The sequence below is a fragment of the Notolepis coatsorum genome (assembly GCF_963971535.1).
Source record: "Notolepis coatsorum genome assembly, chromosome: 14".
Classification (NCBI taxonomy): Eukaryota; Metazoa; Chordata; class Actinopteri; order Aulopiformes; family Paralepididae; genus Notolepis; species Notolepis coatsorum.
Genome location: NC_140178.1, coordinates 88561456 through 88582225, shown reverse-complemented (window position 1 = coordinate 88582225; position 20770 = coordinate 88561456). Strand labels below are relative to the sequence as shown.

At 43.8% G+C, this 20770-nt stretch overlaps 2 protein-coding genes across 2 annotated transcripts in view; both read left to right on the top strand.

Moving 5' to 3' along the window:
* The window catches only part of LOC311241011 (histone H3.2), a gene marked incomplete at its 3' end in the record, with an annotated part of 340183 nt that overhangs the window by 217853 nt on the left and 101560 nt on the right, over positions 1-20770 (top strand). The window lies entirely within an intron of this gene.
* Positions 17758-20770, top strand: part of LOC311240392 (transmembrane protein 106B-like) — a 49380-nt gene continuing 46367 nt past the window's right edge. Inside the window, exon 1 of the mRNA XM_084328979.1 lies at positions 17758-17959. The gene's annotated coding sequence lies outside the window, so the exon portion shown is untranslated. The remainder of the gene's footprint in view (positions 17960-20770) is intronic.

Genomic DNA, 20770 nt, shown 5'->3' with positions numbered 1-20770 from the left:
ACTGGATGTGGCCAAATACCTAAACATATTCTTTACAAACATAGCCACAACACTGGTTAATAAACTACCCTCCCACTCTGGGCATTTTGGGGTAGAACACATAGCCTTCTACAAAAACCTAGGGGTCCACAAAGACGACTTCAAACTTGAAATACTAACAACAGATGAGGTACTCAAAAAAACTGAGCGCCCTCCAACCTAACAAGGCCACTGGCTATGACAACATCCCCTCCAAATTCCTCAGAGACTCAGCAGCTGCCATTCACCCCAGTCATCACACACATAATAAACCTCTCCATAAAACAGGGACACGTCCCCAAGGACTTCAAAATTGCAAGAGTGACCCCCCTGCACAAAAAGGGCAGCAAATTAGACCCAGGCAACTACCGCCCTGTTTCTATTCTTACCTCCATCTCGAAAGTCATGGAAAAAATTGTCTACGAACAGGTCGAAAAGCACCTTGTGGAAAAAAATCTGATCTACGAATTCCAATCTGGCTTCTGAACATCCCACTCCACTGACACATGCCTTCTCTATTTGAATGACCACATCAAATAAGAGGTGGACGCGGGCAAATACTGCGGCATGGTTATGCTAGACCTACAAAAGGCCTTCGACACTGTCAATCACTCCATTCTGCTAAAAGCAATTGGTTTTGATAGTCTATCAGTGAGCTGGATGCAATCCTACCTTGAGGGGAGAGAACAGATGGTGGAGGTAAATGGTACTCTACCCCCCCCCCCCTCACAGTGAGCTGTGGTGTTCCACAAGGAAGCATACTGTGAGGGCTGTATGTGTGTGTGTGTGTGTGGGTCATGAGCAGATAACACGGACTCTTAAAGTTATCCGTGAAACGGACAACCACTAGACTGCTTACGCAGATATTTTAGGAGAGGGGAAAAATTAAACAACAGAAAACAACCTTTACAGGTGGAAATCTCAAAGTGAGTAATTAAGAAAATAAATCAAGTCCCAAAAAACAGGACTACTCTTAATAAAGAGGTATAGTATAAAAGTAAATAAGTAAGTAAATATAATGGTAGTGTCTGGTTAGGAACAAGTTATAATGGATGGATGGAGGGGGGGGGGGTACGAGCTAGAGCATATGTGTGTAGGGTATTAGATAGCAGGTATTAGGGGTATATCATGTATAAGACAATTAACTAAATGGTGATTTCATTGGATGTGCACTGTTAATTAATGCTTGTATATCTTATCGTGTGTTGTCATGTTTGTTTATGTGTTTGTTTAAAAAAAAATACAAAAAAAAATACAAAAAAAGTAAATAAGCCACAAGGACACCTCCTAATAAAGGAGTTTATATTGGAAAAAGTAAAACAATAAACCTCCACTAAGGGAGTTTATATGTAGAATCACATGAGTAGCCTAAAATAAGAATGACTACCGTAAAGCTCAATTCTGAATCAGAGATCAGACTACACTTCAATATAATGAGCGTGACCAAAAAGACAGCCAACACTAGGAAATGAAAAAGCAGTTGACACTGCGATCTCCAAACTTAAATAGACTCCACATGGCCATAGGCACAGCTGCACTGCATCAGGTGCAATCAAGCCCACACACCTGCCGATCCATGAGGCAATTAACCACAGGGAACAGGGATTGACAGCTATCCCTCACAGAGAGGTGAAATAAAGCAAAAATAGACAGCTGTCCCTCACAGAAATGTGAAATAAGGCAAAAACCATGACAGGACCCCCCCTCTAGGGGGCGGCTCCAGACGGACCCTCTGAGACACGTCTCCGAAACTCCCGAACAAGCTCAGGGTCCAAGATGTCCCTGGCCGGAACCCACGTGTGCTCCTCTGGCCCATAACCCTGCCAGTCCACCAGGTACTGTATACCCCTACCAACCCGCCTACTGGACAGGATACGCTGTACAGTATACACAGGTTGGCCATCAACGAATCGAGGGGGAGGTGGAGGTCTCTCTGCAGGAACCAACCTGCTCCTCCGAACCGGCTTAAGGCGGGATACGTGAAATGTAGGGTGTACCCTCATCGACGAGGGTAACCGAAGACGCATCGTGACTGGGTTTATCTTGCAAACAATAGTGAAAAGGCCCACAAAACGGGGAGCGAGTTTACGCGACTCCACTCGTAATGGAAGGTCGCGTGTGGAAAGCCACACCTGTTGGCCCACACGGTAGGAAGGCGCAGGGCGACGGTGTACATCCGCCGACCGCTTGTGCCGGGCCGCAGCACGCACAAGAGCCGAACGCACCCTCTTCCATGTTGCCCGAGACCGACGGATAAACGCCTCTGCAGATGGCACCCCCACGTCCCTCTCCTGTTCAGGAAACAGTGGAGGCTGATACCCAAACTGAACCTCAAATGGGGAGAGACCAGTGGATGCATTGCACAATGAATTATGTGCATATTCTGCCCATGCCAGTTGGTGACTCCAAGTGGTCGGATTGGAGGAGGCCAAGCAGCGAAGCGTACTCTCCATAGACTGGTTGGTGCGCTCTGTTTGCCCATTGCTCTCCGGGTGGAACCCTGATGACAGGCTAACCGTCGCACCCAGTATAGCACAGAATGCCTTCCAAAACCGAGCAGTAAACTGGGGTCCACGGTCCGACACCACGTCCTGGCAGATGCCATGAATTCGGAAGACATGGTCAACCACCAGTTGAGCGGTCTCCTGAGCAGATGGCAGCTTGACCAGCGGAATGAAGTGAGCTGCTTTGGAGAACCTATCCACCACCACCATGATGACGCTGTGACCATCAGAAGGAGGCAGACCAGTCACAAAATCCATGGCGATGTGGCTCCACGGACGACTAGGAATGGGCAAAGGATGAAGCAGCCCTGGTGGTGACTGTTGAGAAACTTTGTTCCGTGCACAAACGGGGCAGGCTGCCACAAATTCCCGAATGTCCTTCATCATACCAGGCCACCAGAACCTTCTGGCCAAGAAGTCACGAGTTCTGTGCATTCCGGGATGTCCTGTCAGCCGAGAGGAGTGGCCCCACTTCAACACCCGAGAACGAATGCTGTTTGGTACAAATAACCGACCCGGGGGCACCCCACCCGGATCTGGTTCCAAACGTTGTGCCCTCCGCACAGCAGAGTCAATGCTCCATGTCACAGGAGCTAGAATCTGTCCTGCAGGAACAATGGGCTCAGGAGGACGGTCCTCTTCTGATCCATCATATAACCGGGAAAGAGCATCCGGCTTGATATTTTTAGACCCGGGACGGTACGTCAGGAGGAAATTAAACCAAGAGAAAAACAGTGACCAGCGAGCCTGTCGCGAGTTTCTCCTCCGAGCACCCTGGATATATTCCAAATTTGTATCGTCTGTCCAGACTGTGAATGGGTGTTCAGCTCCCTCTAGCCAATGGCGCCACTCCTCCAATGCCAACTTGACCGCCAACAGCTCTCTGTCCCCAACATAATAGTTTCTTTCAGCCGGCGAGAGCCCACGTGAATAGTACGCACATGGGTGTACTTTACCGTCGGACGATGAGCGTTGAGACAGAATAGCTCCGACTCCAAGCTCAGAAGCATCCACCTCGACAATAAATGGCAGGGATGGGTTAGGAGTAATGAGGATAGGCTCAGAACTGAACCTTCTCCTAAGCTCAATGAACGCTGCCTCAGCCTTGGGAGTTCACTGGAAATGGGAAGGTGCTGTCTTCTTGGTGAGTGCAGTGATATGTGCTACCACTGAACTGAAATTACGAATAAAACGACAGTAGAAGTTTGTAAATCCTAGGAATCGTTGCACCTGCTTGTCCGAGACGGGTGTAGGCCAGTCTGTCACTGCTGACACCTTCGTGGGGTCCATTTGAATCCTCCCCTCAGATACAATGAATCCCAGAAAGGACACAGAGCGGACATGGAAGGCACACTTCTCAGCCTTCACAAACAACTGTGCATCCAAAAGGCACCTCAAGACCTGCCTGACATGTTTGACATGGTCAGAAATGGACTTGGAGAATATCAGAATGTCATCTAAATAGACGAAAACAAACTTTTCCAACATCTCCCTGAGCACGTCATTGATTAATGCCTGAAAAACTGAAGGGGCATTAGTAAGACCAAATGGCATCACCAGGTATTCATAGTGACCATTATGAGTGTTGAACACGGTCTTCCACTCATCCCCTTGGCGTATGCGCACCAGATTGTAGGCATTGTGGAGATCAAGTTTGGTAAAAATGGATGCCCCCTGGAGGCGTTCGAACGCCGAGTTTATCAGGGGAAGGGGATACCGTTTTTTTTACTGTAATGCTGTTCAGACCTCTGTAGTCGATGCAGGGTATCAGTCCTCCATCCTTTTTTCCCACAAAAAAAATCCAGCACCCGCAGGTGAAGTGGAAGGTCTAATAAAACCGGTAGCCACAGCCTCCTTGATGTAGGTGTTCATAGCTACGCTTTCGGGGACCGACAACGAGTACAAGGAACCACGAGGGGGAATAGAGCCCGGCTGCAATTCGATGGCACAATCATAAGGTTGGTGTGGTGGCAGGATGGTGACCCTTTGTTTGCTAAACACCTCACTGAGGTCAGCATAGACAGTGGGAACTCCCTCTGGTAACGGGTGTGACTCCACGCTCATGATGTTGGTGCTCTCCATGAGGGGGTCAGCTGTACAAGTAAGCGAGGAGAAGTCCTCACACAGAGCCTCTAAACTGTCTAAACTGTCCTCCGCCAGGACCTCCTCACCGAGGGAGTCCCAATCAAACTGTGGATCCCATTCCAAACTCCCATCCTGATCGACAGATGGCTGGGGGTGCAATGGTTGAGAGAGTGGGCTCTGGAAACCAAGACCGCCCACTGCTTCAACAGGATCACAACCGCTCTCACTAAACTGATCATAACTCGTGGGTGACGGAGGAATTTGGAAACAACGGTGACGGCATTGGGAGCCCCGGCCCCCACTGCATGACAGTGTCCCTCTCCTCACCCCAATTTATCTGTGGCTTGTGTTTACTAAGCCAAGAATGACCCAGCACAATGGGATACGTGGGGGAATCCACCAAAAATAATCGAATGCGCTCAGAATGGTTCCCATAAGCAACCCGCATAGATAAATAATTGGTTATTTTGGTGACACTGCCTGTACCCAATGGCCGTCCATCAAGCGCTGTGACACTACAGGTCTTATGGAGGGAATGTACAGGTATTTTAGAGTCCTCAGCCCATCTGGAATCGATGAAACTGTCTACTGCCCCTGAGTCTAAAAAGGCGTCAACCTTAACAGACTGCCTATTCCAGCCTAAAACCACAGGCAAAAAGGTTCGAAAGGGGGTGATGTGATGTCTCACTAGTGTCTCTCGGCCCACTAGCGAGACTGACTGTTTCCCTTCAGTTTCGGACACTCCACCCTCGTGTGACCTTTTCTCCTGCAGTACCGGCACCAGTCCACATGAGAACCAGTCTGCCTGGAGTCACGCACAGAAGTGCTGTCCACCTGCATAGGTTCAGACGAGCTGGCCACTGAAGGTTGTGGAGGAAAGGACGAAACTTCCTCCAGCGGGACACGAACACGTTGGCCCGCCTCTCACGCTCACGGTCTCTGATCCGGTTATCAACGCGTATGGCGGTAGTGACCAGTGTGTCAAAATTGTCTGGAGATCCCACAACCGCCAAAGCATCTTTAACCTGATTAGATAACGAGTTGGTGAACAAAGTGATGAGTGGTCCCTCAGGCCAGCCTGTAGCCCCAGCCAGTCTCCTGAAAGCGATGGAAAACTCAGCTACACTACTGGCGCCCTGGCGCATGCGCGTCAGCTTCATGGCGACCTCTTTATCGTAGAGTTCATGATCAAAAACGATCTCCATCTCATTCATGAGTCCCTGTGAGTCGTTTAAAACTGGAGCCTGAGCCCGTATGAGTGGAACAGCCCAATCGAGGGCAGGTCCCTCCAACAGGGATAGAATTAGGGCAACACGTGAATCCTCAGACTGAAAACGAGAAGGCTGGGCTCTGTACACTATTTGGCATTGTGCCATAAAACCACGGCATTTACCTGACTCCCCATTAAAGCGTGAGGGGAGCTGGACTTTAGCCTCACAAGGTAATGACCGGGGGCCCGTGAGTAGTGCTTGAGAGACATTAGGTGGGCTCTGGTGAGGGGGAGGTAATTGTGCATTGGTCAGCCAAATCATGCATGGAACTATCCATCTTGCGCAATCCTTCATACATCTCACCATGCTGTTGCACCATGAGAGCTTGTTGTTGTTGTAATTGTACAATAGCTTCCTCATGTGAAAGCAATCCTTGACGCTGCGCAGCTAGTGCTTGTTTGAGACCTGTGTTATCTGCTGACCCAGTCATGGCTTTTTCATTCTGTGAGGGCTGTATGTGTGTGTGTGTGGGTCATGAGCAGATAACATGGGCTCTTAAAGTTATCCGTGAAACGGACAACCACTAGACTGCTTACGCAGATATTTTAGGAGAGGGGAAAAATTAAACAGAAAACATCCTTTACAGGCGGAAATCTCAAAGTGAGTAATTAAGAAAATAAATCAAGTCCCAAAAAACAGGACTACTCTCAATAAAGAGGTATAGTATAAAAGTAAATAAGCCACAAGGACACCTCCTAATAAAGGAGTTTATATTGGAAAAAGTAAAACAATAAACCTCCACTAAGGGAGTTTATGTGTAGAATCACGTGAGTAGCCTAAAATAAAAATGACTACCGTAAAGCTGAATTCTGAATCAGAGATCAGACTACACTTCAATATAATGAGCGTGACCAAAAGGACAGCCAACACTAGGAAATGAAAAAGCAGTTGACACTGCGATCTCCAAACTTAAATAGACTCCACATGGCCATAGGCACAGCTGCACTGCATCAGGTGCAATCAAGCCCACACACCTGCCGACCAGTGGTGCAGTCGTGGTCACACGCGGTTACACGCAGTGTTACCAGATCACATGTGCGTGCGTGTGTGTGTGTATAAATCAGTTCTGTGCGCATGCACATGGCGTGGCGTGTTACCAGTTCCCATATTACGACTGCACCACTGCTGCCGACCCATGAGGCAATTAACCACAGGGAACAGGGATTGACAGCTATCCCTCACAGAGAGGTGAAATAAAGCAAAAATAGACAGCTGTCCCTCACAGAAATGTGAAATAAGGCATCAGGGTCCCCCATTTTCAATTCATCATATGACATACACAACATACAGATAGACAGTACTGCTACACCTACATCTATACATTTATGACATACCAGATTTGCAAATACAGTACTGTTTCTGTTTGATACAAAAAGTGTCCAGAAAAAGTGTATATACATTTGACGTAGAAACTGTACATTGGAGGAGGTTGGGTGGGTGGGTGGATGGATGGGGGGCTGTACATTGGAGGTGGGGGGGGGGGGGACACACTGTACATTGGAATACTGACAAAGCCATACTTGGTAATTTACTGTTTTTTGAGTGTTTTTGAAAGTGGGTAGTGATTCACATTCCTTTACAGCTTTGGGTAGAGCGTTCCACATTGAATCCCTGATTCCCTGCCCCCCCTTATCAAGTTTGGTGTGAACGATGGGCTGTGTCTGTGATTGCCATGGAATGCCATTCCATCCATAGAGGCCATTAGTGACAGTGTCATTGTCTTTCATATGCTGGGAATGATGTTCTCATGTTTTTTTCTGTCTTTGTTGTTTTTTCAGCAGGGAGATGGAATTGTTCAACCTGATTCCAGTACATCCTCACCGATACCTGACCTATGGTCAGACAAGATGTGGGAAGAACGACAGGCCAAATACCCGTGGCTGGATTGTAAAGATGGGAAGTTCGGCTGTAAAGTGTGCTCAGCCGCAGACACTCAGAAAAGCAGAGGTCAACGATTTGCAGCAGAATGGACTAACTACGAGATCACACACAGTGGAACAGTAAAATCTGCTATGCTGATGAGTCTCAGGAGAAAGGTGTGGATCCACAACAACTCAAATGCGCATCTCCAAGCAGTACGTATTCTCAATGACGCAAAAAAACAGAGAATTGAGAAATCCACTGACACCATGCTCGTATCAGAACTGACGGCTACAAATAATGTTTTCCATTCTGTGTACTATTTAGCAGAGGGGGACAAGCCGTTTTCAGATAGTGTTGATCTGCTGGCTTTACTAGCGAGAACTGGGTCTGACACTGGCTTCAGCTTGCACTCAAGAGAGAGTGCAGCAAACATCACCACGCATATAGGTACAGAAATGCGCAATTTTTTTTGCAAACAAATCCAATCCATAGAAGGTAAAATTTCAGTTCTGATTGATGAGTCAACTACCCTTGCAGATAAAACTACACTGATTGTGTACCTCAAAACTGAAATTTACAAGCACCTGGACCCACAGTTCTTATTTTTAGATCTGATTGAACTTCCCAACCAAAAAGCAGAAACGATTATGCACCATCTGTTGAAATGCCTCAGTGAACATGGCTTTGATGATGCATATTTGAAGAAGCACTTGGTTGCATTTGCAAGTGATGGAGCCAGTGTCATGTTGGGACGCAAAGCTGGTATAGCTGCAAAACTGACTGAACTGTATCCTAACATATTGACCTGGCATTGCTTAAATCACCGGCTGGAACTTGCTGTAGGTGACACAGTTAATGATATCACAGCTATGAACCATTTCCAGATGTTTATGGATAAATTGTATACTGTGTACAGTAGATCACCACTAAACCGAGCGCAACTGAACGAGTGTGCAGCCGGCCTGGAAAAACAAGTGAGAAAAATTGGCCGTTTGCTAGACACAAGATGGGTATCCAGTTCTTTCCGCACAGTGTCTGCAGTGTGGGATGGTTATGATGCACTTTGTGCTCACTTCAGCATGGCAATGACAGACAGGGGACGACAGAGCGCTGATAGGAAAACATATGAAGGTCTATTCAGGAAAATGACTTCATATCAGTTTTTGCTAGATTTAGCACTGCTGTACGACACCCTAAGTGAGTTAAGCATTCTTTCAGAAGCTCTGCAAAACCGCCAAATGACACTAACCTCTGCAGACAAACGTATGAGGCGTTGCATTAAATTCATTGATGTAATGGGAGAAAAACAAGGCAACAAAGTCCTTGAAGCTGAAACTGCAATAAAAGCAGGTAAATTTGGCACAGTTGATCTGACAGACAGACCGAAAATTGTTTCCATCAACCGGAAACAGTTTATCAGAAGTCTGAGTGATAATCTAACTAATCGGTTGTTCACCACTGCATCTTTTAAGGGGTCATCATTAGTGGCACAGAAAGAGTCTGAAGCACAGTATGTTCAATTGCTTGCACAACTCCAAGTTGTTGAGTGTAAAAGCTGGCCAAAAGAAATGCCACTAGGATTTGGCGAGGTGGAAATAAGGCATCTGTGCAAAAGATTCAAGCTGCCCCTTAACAGTACTATTGATGGATTCAGGGACTTTGTTGAGAGCAATGGAGAAATGATACCCGATGAGCTTATTCCTTTATTGAATTGCACAAAAGTAATTCCATGTAGCACTGCAGAATGTGAAAGGGGATTCAGTGCCATGAATCAAATTATCACCCCAACACGCACAAGGTTAATGATTTCACGGGTAGCATCTTTGATGTTCATTAAGATCAACGGGCCACCTCCAGAGATCTGGGATTCAACAACATATGTTGCAACTTGGCTGAGAGGCCATCGCTCAGCTGAGGACAAGAGAACGAGGATAGCAAAACCAAATCATAGGCCCAGGACCCTATGGTGGGGGCTTGCTTGACTGATTGTATGGTAACTCAGTTACTTCTAGTCTGCATCGAACATTGTACATATGTCTATACTGAACACTGGGACCTCTATTTTTACTTCTTTTTACATGCTACTTTATTTTATTTCATACTTATCTTGTCTAGCACAGTCTCTGGAGCATAACAGTAAGAAGCATTTTGTATAAAAGTATTCTGTACTTCTGTATGACAACTATTAAAGAAACTTGAAACTGTTTTGAAACCACTGTTGTGAAACAAATTACATTGAACAAATTTAAGTGATGTGTACTTTTTCCCCTTCTCAAAATAAAGAACCAAGTAAACACAAGTTGTCTGATTATTTTAAGTTTGCTTTTATGTTTGTGTGTAAAACAATTTCTTTAATTGAATTAACTTAAACTAAAAGTAAATACAAACTAAATTAACAATGTAACTTACATTGTTAATTTAGTTTGTATTTACTTTTCTAGTTTAAGTTGATTCAATTAAAGAAATTGTATCAATACATTTAAAACATTGTTTGTTTTTCAACCATATCTGTTGACAATATAGGCAACATCCTGCTACCTTTTTCAGCTTCTCTATTTCAAGGCAAAAAAAAAAAAAAAAAAAAAAATGTGCCAAAAAAAACTGTGCATGCGCGCGCGCGTGCACGCGCGTGGAGCGTTTGAACGAGATGCTTCCAGCTGCAGCACGACAGCCCAGCGCTTACAAGCCCCGCACATACAAGCACCGCACATAGCAACCCCTCGCTTCCATTGGCTGATTTTGGTGACGTAATTTGGGTCCCACCCAATGGCTGAGGTCCCCTGCGCTTAGATACCCCTCGCTTCCATTGGCTGATTTGGGTGGGTCACGTGATTTGTGCAACCAAAACATTAACTAAGTGAAGAAGAACACTAACAGATATAATAAAGTTTATAAACAAAATGGGCGCATCTTTCAACACCCCTGCGGCGGCGTGTCCTTTGTGTAAGTCTTCATATCGCGACCCGATCACATTGAAGTGCGACCATCGGTTCTGCAAGCACTGTATTGGAGACTTGTGGAGTGACTCCACGACCGGACCGTATTATTGTCCCGAGTGGCAGTGCCACACAGAGTACAAGACGCTACGTACCTGTTTATTGCACTGTTTTATTGGATTCTATTAATATGTTGTACCACTGTATTTTATTGGATTCTATTATATGTTGTACCACTGTATTGCACATCGTCGCGGGCAAGACCAGCCGCATTTCATTGTATACCTGTATGCCGTGACAATTAAAACTCTTGTCTTGTCTTGTCTTGTCTTTGAGACAATAGTAACACGGCCGTCCGCATCTGGATCCCTCGCCCTCGCCCCTTGCTGCACCGCAGGTATGTCAGAGCTTCAATTGGTCATTCAAAACTAAATTAAAAGATAAACATGTTTACCACATGCCCCCCCACTCTGTCAGGATCTAGGGGTAACAGTACTGTATATTTGAATACCGTTATGTCACAAATGTATCAGTACTAAATACCTATATGTCCCTATGCCATAAATGTCATGTATGTTGTGTATGTCATAAATGTCTATATGAATTGAAAATGGGGGACCCTGATGGAAACAAGACAAACGTCTTTCTCAGGTCTGCATCTGAAAATGGGGGACCCTGATGGAAACAAGACAAACGTCTTTCTCAGGTCTGCATCCCCTTAACAATTGTATGTATTGAGCCGTACTGTATTGTACCCATTCTGCAATCTGTTAAATAAAGTTTTCATTAATTCATCCTCCAATGTACAGTTTCCCCATCCCACCTACCCAACCTCCTCCAATGTACAGTGTCTTCCCCCTCAAATGTATACTCTCTTTTTTAGACCCTTTTTGTATCACAAACAGTACTGTATTTGTAGATCTGGTATGTCATAAATGTATAGATGTAGCAGTTCTGTCTATCTGTATGTCATGTATGTCATATGATGAATTGAAAATGGGGGACCCTGATGTGAATGAATGAATGAATGAAAACTTTATTTAACAGATTGCAGAATGGGTACAATACAGTACGGCTCAATACATACAATTGTTAAGGGGATGCAGACCTGAGAAAGACGTTTGTCCTGTTTCCATCAGGGTCCCCCCCATTTTCAATTCATATAGACATTTATGACATACACAACATACATGACATTTATGGCATAGGGACATATAGGTATTTAGTACTGATACATTTGTGACATAAGCGGTATTCAAATATACAGTACTGTTACCCCTAGATCCTGACAGAGTATATACATATGATGGGGAGGGGACTGTACATTAGGAGGGGGTGGGAGGGAAATATACATACGGCGGGGAGGGAATATATACATGCGGTGGGGAGGAGACTGTCTATTAGGAGGTGGTGGGGGTTTTGGGCATTTACGGTGGCCAGTTTTGAATTGCAGCCTCCCGTAGGTGCTCTTTAAGAGCGGTTTTGAATGTGGGCAGGGATTCACTTTCCTTTACAGCTTTGGGTAGGGCGTTCCACATTGTTGTGGCATAATTGCGAAACGTGTTTAGTCCCTTGTTTGAGCCGAATCTGGGTTTAACATGATTTGTTGAGCTTCCTCTGGTGTAGTGGTTGTGGTATTCACTGACCTTTGGGAAGTATTTTGACATGTACATGGGCACCCCGTCGTATAGTGTATCTTGTAGACCAGGCCCATTGCAAGTTGCTGTACTCTGTCGTCTACTCTAAGCCATCCTAGGTTGTCAAAGTGGGCAGGGGTGAGGTGGGTTCTGGGGTTCAGGTCAAGAAGTAGTCTGACCAGTTTGTTTTGTGATGTTTGTAATTTTGTTTTAAGCGCCTTTGAGGTGCTTTGGTACCATGAGGTGCACGCATAGTCATAGTACCCTTGAATGAGTGCTCCTGCCAGAGTCTTCAGGGTATTCTTGTTTACCAGAGAGGAGATCCCAATCTAGTTCGTTGGTTGACTTTTTTTATTACATTGGATGCCATTTTGTCACAGGAAAGATTTGCCTCTAGGATGGAACCCAGGTAGGTAATTTCGTCTTTCCTTGTGACAATATTGTCACCCACTGTAACTGAGAAGCCGTCGGTCTTGCTGAGTTTGTTATTTGAACCGAAGAGAATGGACTCTGTTTTGCCCATGTGTAATGATAGTTTGTTATCAGCGAGCCATATGCAGATTTGTAAACAAGACGAAAGTCTTTCTCTGGTCTGCATCCCCTTAACAATTGTGTATTGAGCTGTACTGTATTGTACCCATTCTGCAATTAATAATGTTTTCAATCAATCAATCAATCAATCAGGTGGGACGATGGATCTGTGCCAGTGCCTGTGGTGCCAGCAGAGCCACTCCTTGGTGCCCAGGCCCTCAGAAGGATGGGAAGCAACAACGCCACCAGAGAGGCCATTACTGTCAGGGAAACCTTCACTGGGTACTTCTCAGCTGCTCAGCTGCAGGATAGGTGCCATGGCAGAATGGGATCATCTGAGGACCTCCTACTCCTACCTCCCGTATTCACCCAAAGGCTCTTTTCAGAGCCACCCAAAGGCTCTTTTCAGAGCCACCTACTTTGTGTTGAGAGAGTTGTTCCCATGCTCAACCAAGATTGTCCTTGTACAATAACTATTTATTACCAACAATTTTGTATAAATGTTATTCATAACTAGCATAATGTTTTGGCTATTACGATGCAAATCAAGATTAAACTTTGACCAATGCATATATACATATTACAATTATGGGCACAGATACATTTAGACATTGAATTGATTATTAGAACAGTGCATATTTATTTTATTTACAGATCATCAAAGGCACAGGTAAATTAAACTGATTACAATTAAATTAAATCATTAAAAACAAGTAAACCTAAAAACAATTGAACTGATTACAATAAAACAAAGAACCTACAACTCAACTGGAAACTGAGCCTCATGCAAAACCTGCTGGATTTTCATTCTGACAAGTGAATTCTTTTCAAAAAAGGAGGTAGGGACCGCACTCAGAATATCGTTGTTTTTATTTTCAAGTTGTTATAGCGCACTGCTGTGCACACTGATGAAGGCCGGATGGCTGAAAACGTTTTGTGCGCTATAACAACTTGAAAATAAAAACAACGATATTCTGAGTGCGGTCCCTACCTCCTTTTTTGCAACTTAATTAATGTTGGACTACGCACCTGTCTGAGCGCAGTGGTTACCCCCTTTTTCTACTAAAAGTGAATTATTTTCACCATCAAGTGTGTCCAAAGCTGGCAGCAGGCTCAATAAAAAATGTTCATTGCTGTTTCCTGCTGGTAGGTAGTCAGGCGGGTGGTGGTGGTGGAGGAGGAGCCCTGCCCTGCGGTTATGTCCCCGTGTGCAGCAGGTGGTGGAGCAGCTATCTCCGCTGGTGGTGCAGAGCTGTTATGTCCCCGACGGACGATGGAGGTGCCAGGGACCTCCCTCTGTGGAGCAGGTGGTGGAGCAGCTATCTCCGCTGGTGGTGCAGAGCTGTTATGTCCCCGACGGACGATGGAGGTGCCAGGGACCTCCCTCTGTGCAGCAGGTGGTGGAGCAGCTATCTCCGCTGGTGGTGCAGAGCGGGGCAGTGTTGTGGATGGACCAGGGCCCTCCTCCTCACTGCTCAAACCTTGGGTCGTCTGGGTGACAGACGACAGAATATTTCAGTTTTGGAGATAAAACTAGAATAATTAAATTAAGTTTCCACTTTTTCCAGTTTTCCACAAAATGCCAAAGCTATATATATATATATATAGTTTGCCATTTATGTAAACAAACCTGATTACATCAGTGGTATCTCACACACATTCTGTGAATGTTTAACAATAAAAACCTTGTGACTGGAAATGTTATCTATGTCCATCTGTGTTAAATCTCTGTACAGCTTTTGACTAGTTAATATATGATCAACTAGTATACTAGGCAAAGACACTAGGTTACAGTCTGACGGCCTTCTTATAAACAACAGCCAAGGTTGAGGAAGGAGATATGACATTCTGGTCTCTGATGATGAACTGAGCACTTTTCTGTGGGCATGGAAACAGAAATAAACTGTTCTATATTTTTATACAAATTGACTCGATCTGAATTCCTACAGCTTCACTGTTTGGCTCATTGGAATATTCCACAACAACCTTCATCTCCTACTCCCTGCTTGCACTGAAGTGATCAGGCCCTAAAGTCAATTATTACCTCTGACATATATGATGGAGGCAAGCAAGGAGTCCACAGTCTGCTGGCTCTCCATCTCCCTGAAATAGCTGCTGGTCTCCCTGTCTTGCAAGTGTGGCTCTAAAAAACTGAGAATGCTCAAATATTTCCATCTTTTTCTTTCTCCAGCTTCTGCTGCACTCTTCTTCTCTTTGTCAGCCTTTCTATCTTTTCTATATTAGGTCTGGAGTTGCCCTCATTAAAAACTGATTTGGAGTCTTTGGGTAAAGGAGTAACCTTAGCCTCCTTCCATCTCTTTGGACATAGTCCCACTTGTATACATCTATTAATAATATGACACTGGACTTGCTATGATCGTAGCAGTAATTCTCAATAATTTACTATCCAAGTTGTCTGTGCCAGCTAACTTGCTGTCAGGTAGAGCCTGGAGTAACCTTTCAATATCACTAACCTCAACCTGTTGAAAATCAAATGTACACCCTTTATCTTTCATTATGATATTCTTAATTATGTCATTTGATTTTGTATTGTTTGAGATGTGCATTCCCTGCCTGAGCTGAGATATCTTACTTGCATAAAAATCATTAAAATGGTTGGCAATATCACATGGTTTGGTTAGGACAATTCCATATGACTCAACAAAAGGTGTACAGACATTGGATTTTCTACCCATAATTTGATTTAAAACATTCCATAGATTTTTACCATCATTTCTCACATCATATAACCATGGTTTAAAATATTCCCTTTTTCTCACCTTATTTAACTTTGTGACTTGATTACGTAAGGAACGGTACTTTTGTCTGTCATCTGCAGAACTGGAACACACTGATGCTTTTTTGGCTACAGTATGTCTCTCTCATTCATTAAAATTCATTAAAAGCTACTATCTATCCATGGGGCTGATTTGTTTCTGACATAAATAAGTCCAGTGCAACCTCTGGGTCATCCTCACAACATACCTCCTCCCAGTTTATACCCAACATTTCATTAATAAAACCTTCTACATTAAAACTATTATATGACCGTGAGTGAAATTTCAGGGGAGCTCCCACAGACCGTAGTACAATATATACATACATGAAACACATATAACACTGTACATAACAGAATATTTTAAATAAAGTGCATGATGAGTGGTAACAGTGATTATCAAGTCCAGGTAAGTGCATGGTGCACGTGAGGGGACAGTCAATGCGCGTTTAACAGTCTGACTGCTTGGGGGAAAAAGCTGTTCTTAAATCTTTAACTCTTGGCATGTATGGACCGGTATCTCCTCCCTGAGGGAAGGAGCTGAAAGAGGTGATGTGCTGGGTGAGACTGGTCCTTGATGATACACTTGGAGCGGTGGAGGCAGCGGGAGGTGAAGACGGAGGTGATGTTTGATAGAGGAGTCCCGACAATCCTGCCTGCCGCCTTCACCACCCTCTGTAGAGCCTCTTGCTCTGCCTTTGTGCAGCTGGATAACCACACAGACTTCACACAGACTGTCTGTACAATACTGCTGTAGGCCTATAATACTTATGTAAATAAGTAAGGCAATTGAAATATATCTGCAGTACAGCTCAATACACACAATTGTTAAGGGGATGCAGACCAGAGAAAGACTTCCGTCTTGTTTACATCAGGGTCCCCCATTTTCAATTCATCATAAATGTACAGTTCCATCCCCCTTGTATATATTTACTGTATGTCACAAATGTAACAGTACTGCATGGTCTGCATCCCCTTAACAATTGTGTGTATTGAGCTGTACTGCATTCTGCAATCTGTTAATAAAGTTTTCAATCAATCAATCAATAAATCAATAAATCAATCAATCAATCAATCAATCGGTCACTGTACCCATTCTGCAATCTGTTAATAAAGTTTTCAATCAATCAATCAATCAATCAATCAATCAATCAATCAATCGGTCAGGTCACGTGTACCCATTCTACAATCTGTTAATAAAGTTTTCAATCAATCAATCAGGGCCTGTGGTCACGTGTACCCATTCGGCAATCTGTTAATAAAGTTTTCAATCAATCAATCAATCTGTTAATAAAGTTTTCAATCAATCAATCAATCAATCAATGAATCAATCAATCAATCAATCAATCAATCCCGCAGTGCAACGTGACCCAAATCATACGGCAATCTGTTAATAAAGTTTTCAATCAATCAATCAATCAATCCCGCAGTGCAACGTGCAACGTGACCCAAAATCACGTCACCATAAAGTTTTCAATCAATCAATCAATCAATCCCGCAGTGCAACGTGCAACGTGACCCAAAATCACGTCACCAAAATCAGCCAATGGAAGCGAGGGGTTGCTATGTGCGGGGCTTGTATGTGCGGGGCTTGTAAGCGCTGGTCTGAAGGTCTGCAGCTGGATACTATTGGTTTGAACTACTGTCAATTTGCCACTGCACCACTGGTGGCAGGGGTAGTAAATGCAACAATGATGGTTAGCAGTAAAACAGATAGGATAAAGTTAATAGTTAAAGTAGCAGTACAACACATAGTGAAGGGGTTGACATCGGGGGAAGTAGTAAGAGAGAAGGGGGTTGTTGTGAGTGATCAAGTAAGAGAGTTAGGGAAGGGGGTGGTGAGTGATCAAGAAGGCCAGAGTCAGCCCACAGGAGGCAATGAGTGACTCATAGATTAGGTTTGGATAGGGTGGCGATGTTAGGGATGGGTTTTTTGTTTTGTGTGTTATGGGGTTTATTGGTTGTACTGTACAGTAGGTGGCGGTATGCGCCTTTTGTGGTCGCGACTCCCGATCTGCCATTAAACCATTGAAGAAGAAGAATATGGTTGCCTGTGTTTTTTCTGAACCTCCTGAGGGAGGCAGCAAAATCAAGACATAGTTTTGCCTCATCATCTCGGTGGTCTGTGTGGTGAAGTTGATGTGAAGTCAGGTCATGATAGACTGAAATGTCGACACGGAGGAAGCACAGATAAACAAGTTTCCTGATCGGGTGCAAACAAACGGGATTTGTATCGCGCACGGGAATGGCAACAACATTTCCGCGGTGGCATTTTACAGTCGATCGTAGTAGATCTGATCTGATCATTTAGGAGCGTATACACCTGAATTATAAACTGGTAAGTTGCAGTGTGTTGTTGTGTAAATGCTGTTTTTGCCTCCGTGGCGATTCCAGGAACATGAAACTGATGTTACTGCACGTCTTTCTTTGTTCCTCCACGTTTTCGGGATTTAATCGTCACTTTATTTTAAATCAACTGCGTACAAATATACGTTTATGAAACACCTCCTGGGTGGGTGCATTGTGCACGTGTTGAAGATGTGTGTACTATTGACGATTAAGATGAAGTCATCGTTTCTTGTTCGTCTCTTCTGACATCAAACGATAGCTTGTTTTATTCTAAATAATCATCTGACTCTATACGGTTTAAAAGTGACAACGATAACATTCTAAAGGGACCAAATTGTTTTACCTGTTGCAATGTTTGCAATAGTTGACAGGAAATACACTTAATTGGGTCCAAATTGTCCTCTAACAACGGATTCAATTAAACCGACCCAATGTATTTCCTGTCAACTAGTTCAAGTTTTGTTTTATTTGTCACGTACTATAAAGTACAAACTCAGCAAGACCGACGGCTTCTCAGTTACAGTGGGTGACAATATTGTCACAAGGAAAGATGAAATTACCTACCTGGGTTCCATCCTAGAGGCTAATCTCTCCTGTGACAAAATGGCATCCAATGTAATAAAAAAAGTCAACCAACGAACTCGATTCTTGTACCGGATCTCCTCTCTGGTAAACAAGAATACCCCGAAGACTCTGGCAGGAGCACTCATTCAGGGGTACTACGACTATGCTTGCACCTCATGGTACCAAAGCACCTCAAAGGCGCTAAAAACAAAATGACAAACATCTCAAAACAAACTGGTCAGACTACTGCTTGACCTTACTCCTAGAACCCACCTCACCCCTGCCCACTTTGACAACCTAGGATGGCTTAGAGTAGACGACAGAGTACAGCAACTTGCAATGGGCCTGGTCTACAAGATACACTACACGACCAAGGTACCCATGTACATGGCAAAATACTTCCCAAAGGTCAGTGAATACCACGATCACAACACCAGAGGGAGCTCCACAAATCATGTTAAACCCAGATTCGGCTCAAATAAGGGACTAAACACGTTTCGCAATTATGCCACATCAATGTGGAACGCCCTACCCAAAGCTGTAAAGGAATGTGGATCACTACCCACTTTCAAAACCTCTCTCAAGGGACACCTACGGGAGACTGCAATTCAACACTGGCCCCTGTAAATATCCTAACCCAACCCCCTCCAATGTACAGTCATTTACCTAGTATGGTTTTGTCAATAGTCCAATGTACAATTTTGTTTGTTTGTACAGTGTCTCCTCCCCCCCCCCCTCAATGTACAGTTTTGCTTGTTTATACAGTGTGCCCCCCCCCCCAACCACCTCCAATGTAAATTACCCAGTATGGTTGTCAATATCCCAATGTACCCAACCCCCCCCCACCCAACCTCCTCCAATGTACAGTTTCTACGTCAAATGTATATACTCCCTTTTCTTGACTCCTTTTGTATCACAAACAGTACTGTATTTGCAAATCTGGTATGTCATAAATGTATAGATGTAGCAGTACTGACTATCTGTATGTCATGTATGTCATATATGTCCTGATGAATTGAAAATGGGGGACCCTGATGTAAACAAGACGAAAGTCTTTCTCTGGTCTGCATCCCCTTAACAATTGTGTGTATTGAGCTGTACTGTATTGTACCCATTCTGCAATCTGTTAATAAAGTTTTCAATCAATCAATCAATCAAAGTACATGTACATTACAGTGAAATGCTTGGTTCTGTATTAGCCTCCTGAGATCGTTTTTCATACAGTAATAATAATAATAATAATAACAATACAGTAAAAATAATAAAGACCAAACACTACAAAATATACAATATACAAAACTAGTACAAAATGCAAACAAGCTGCAACATGAGGTAGTCAAATCTATTACCAAACACTAACATAACAACACAACAGGAAATACACTCGGGGCCATTTAGAATGGTATTGCTGTCACTTTGAAACTGAATATTTCTGAATAGATATGAATAATCTAGAATATAACTGTTGTACACTGCACACTGGATTTAAAACAAAATATGCCATACAACAGTGTTGAGGAGTAGCTACATGTAGTTCAATTACTAGTTTAACTACAATTTGCAGTAGTTTGGTGGTAGTTTAACTACATTTAACTTTCTGTAGCTTGTGGACTGCTTAGACATGAACAAGTGAGTCATTAAATGAAACGCACACACTTTACTATTTAATTTAATATTTACTTGACTTTATTTACCCTACTAAATCTATGTGATTCCAGACTCAGATTGTGATAATTTTCCGCCATGTAGTTTGGATGCAGTTGAACTACTTATTCAACATTTAGTTTGACAACAAGTATACAGTTAAGATTTATTAGTTTAACCACTTTTCACTGTGAAGTAGCTAGTAGTTTGGCAAACTACAATTTTTGAGTTGTTTCCCCAACACTCAATACAACATCAATTTAGGCCATTTTATCTATGTTACACTTTCCATCTTTATGGCCCAATTATAGCCTAGACGTTGTTTTTAGTGCTCTTTATTGCTGTGTCTGGGGTCTGTTGGTTGTACTATAGAGGTGGTACACAACACTGGAGAACTCATACCATACTTAGGGGGCTTTCCCACTAGGCATCCGGGGCCGAATCCGAGCACGATTGCCCCAAAAGTAGTGTAATGAGAACGCTACGTTCCGTCCCCGGGGATGGATAATCGGGACCACTTGAAAAGATGGTTTGGGGAGTGAATCAGTGTCCACTCCCCGGCGACGGAACGATTGCAAATGTGCAAACAACT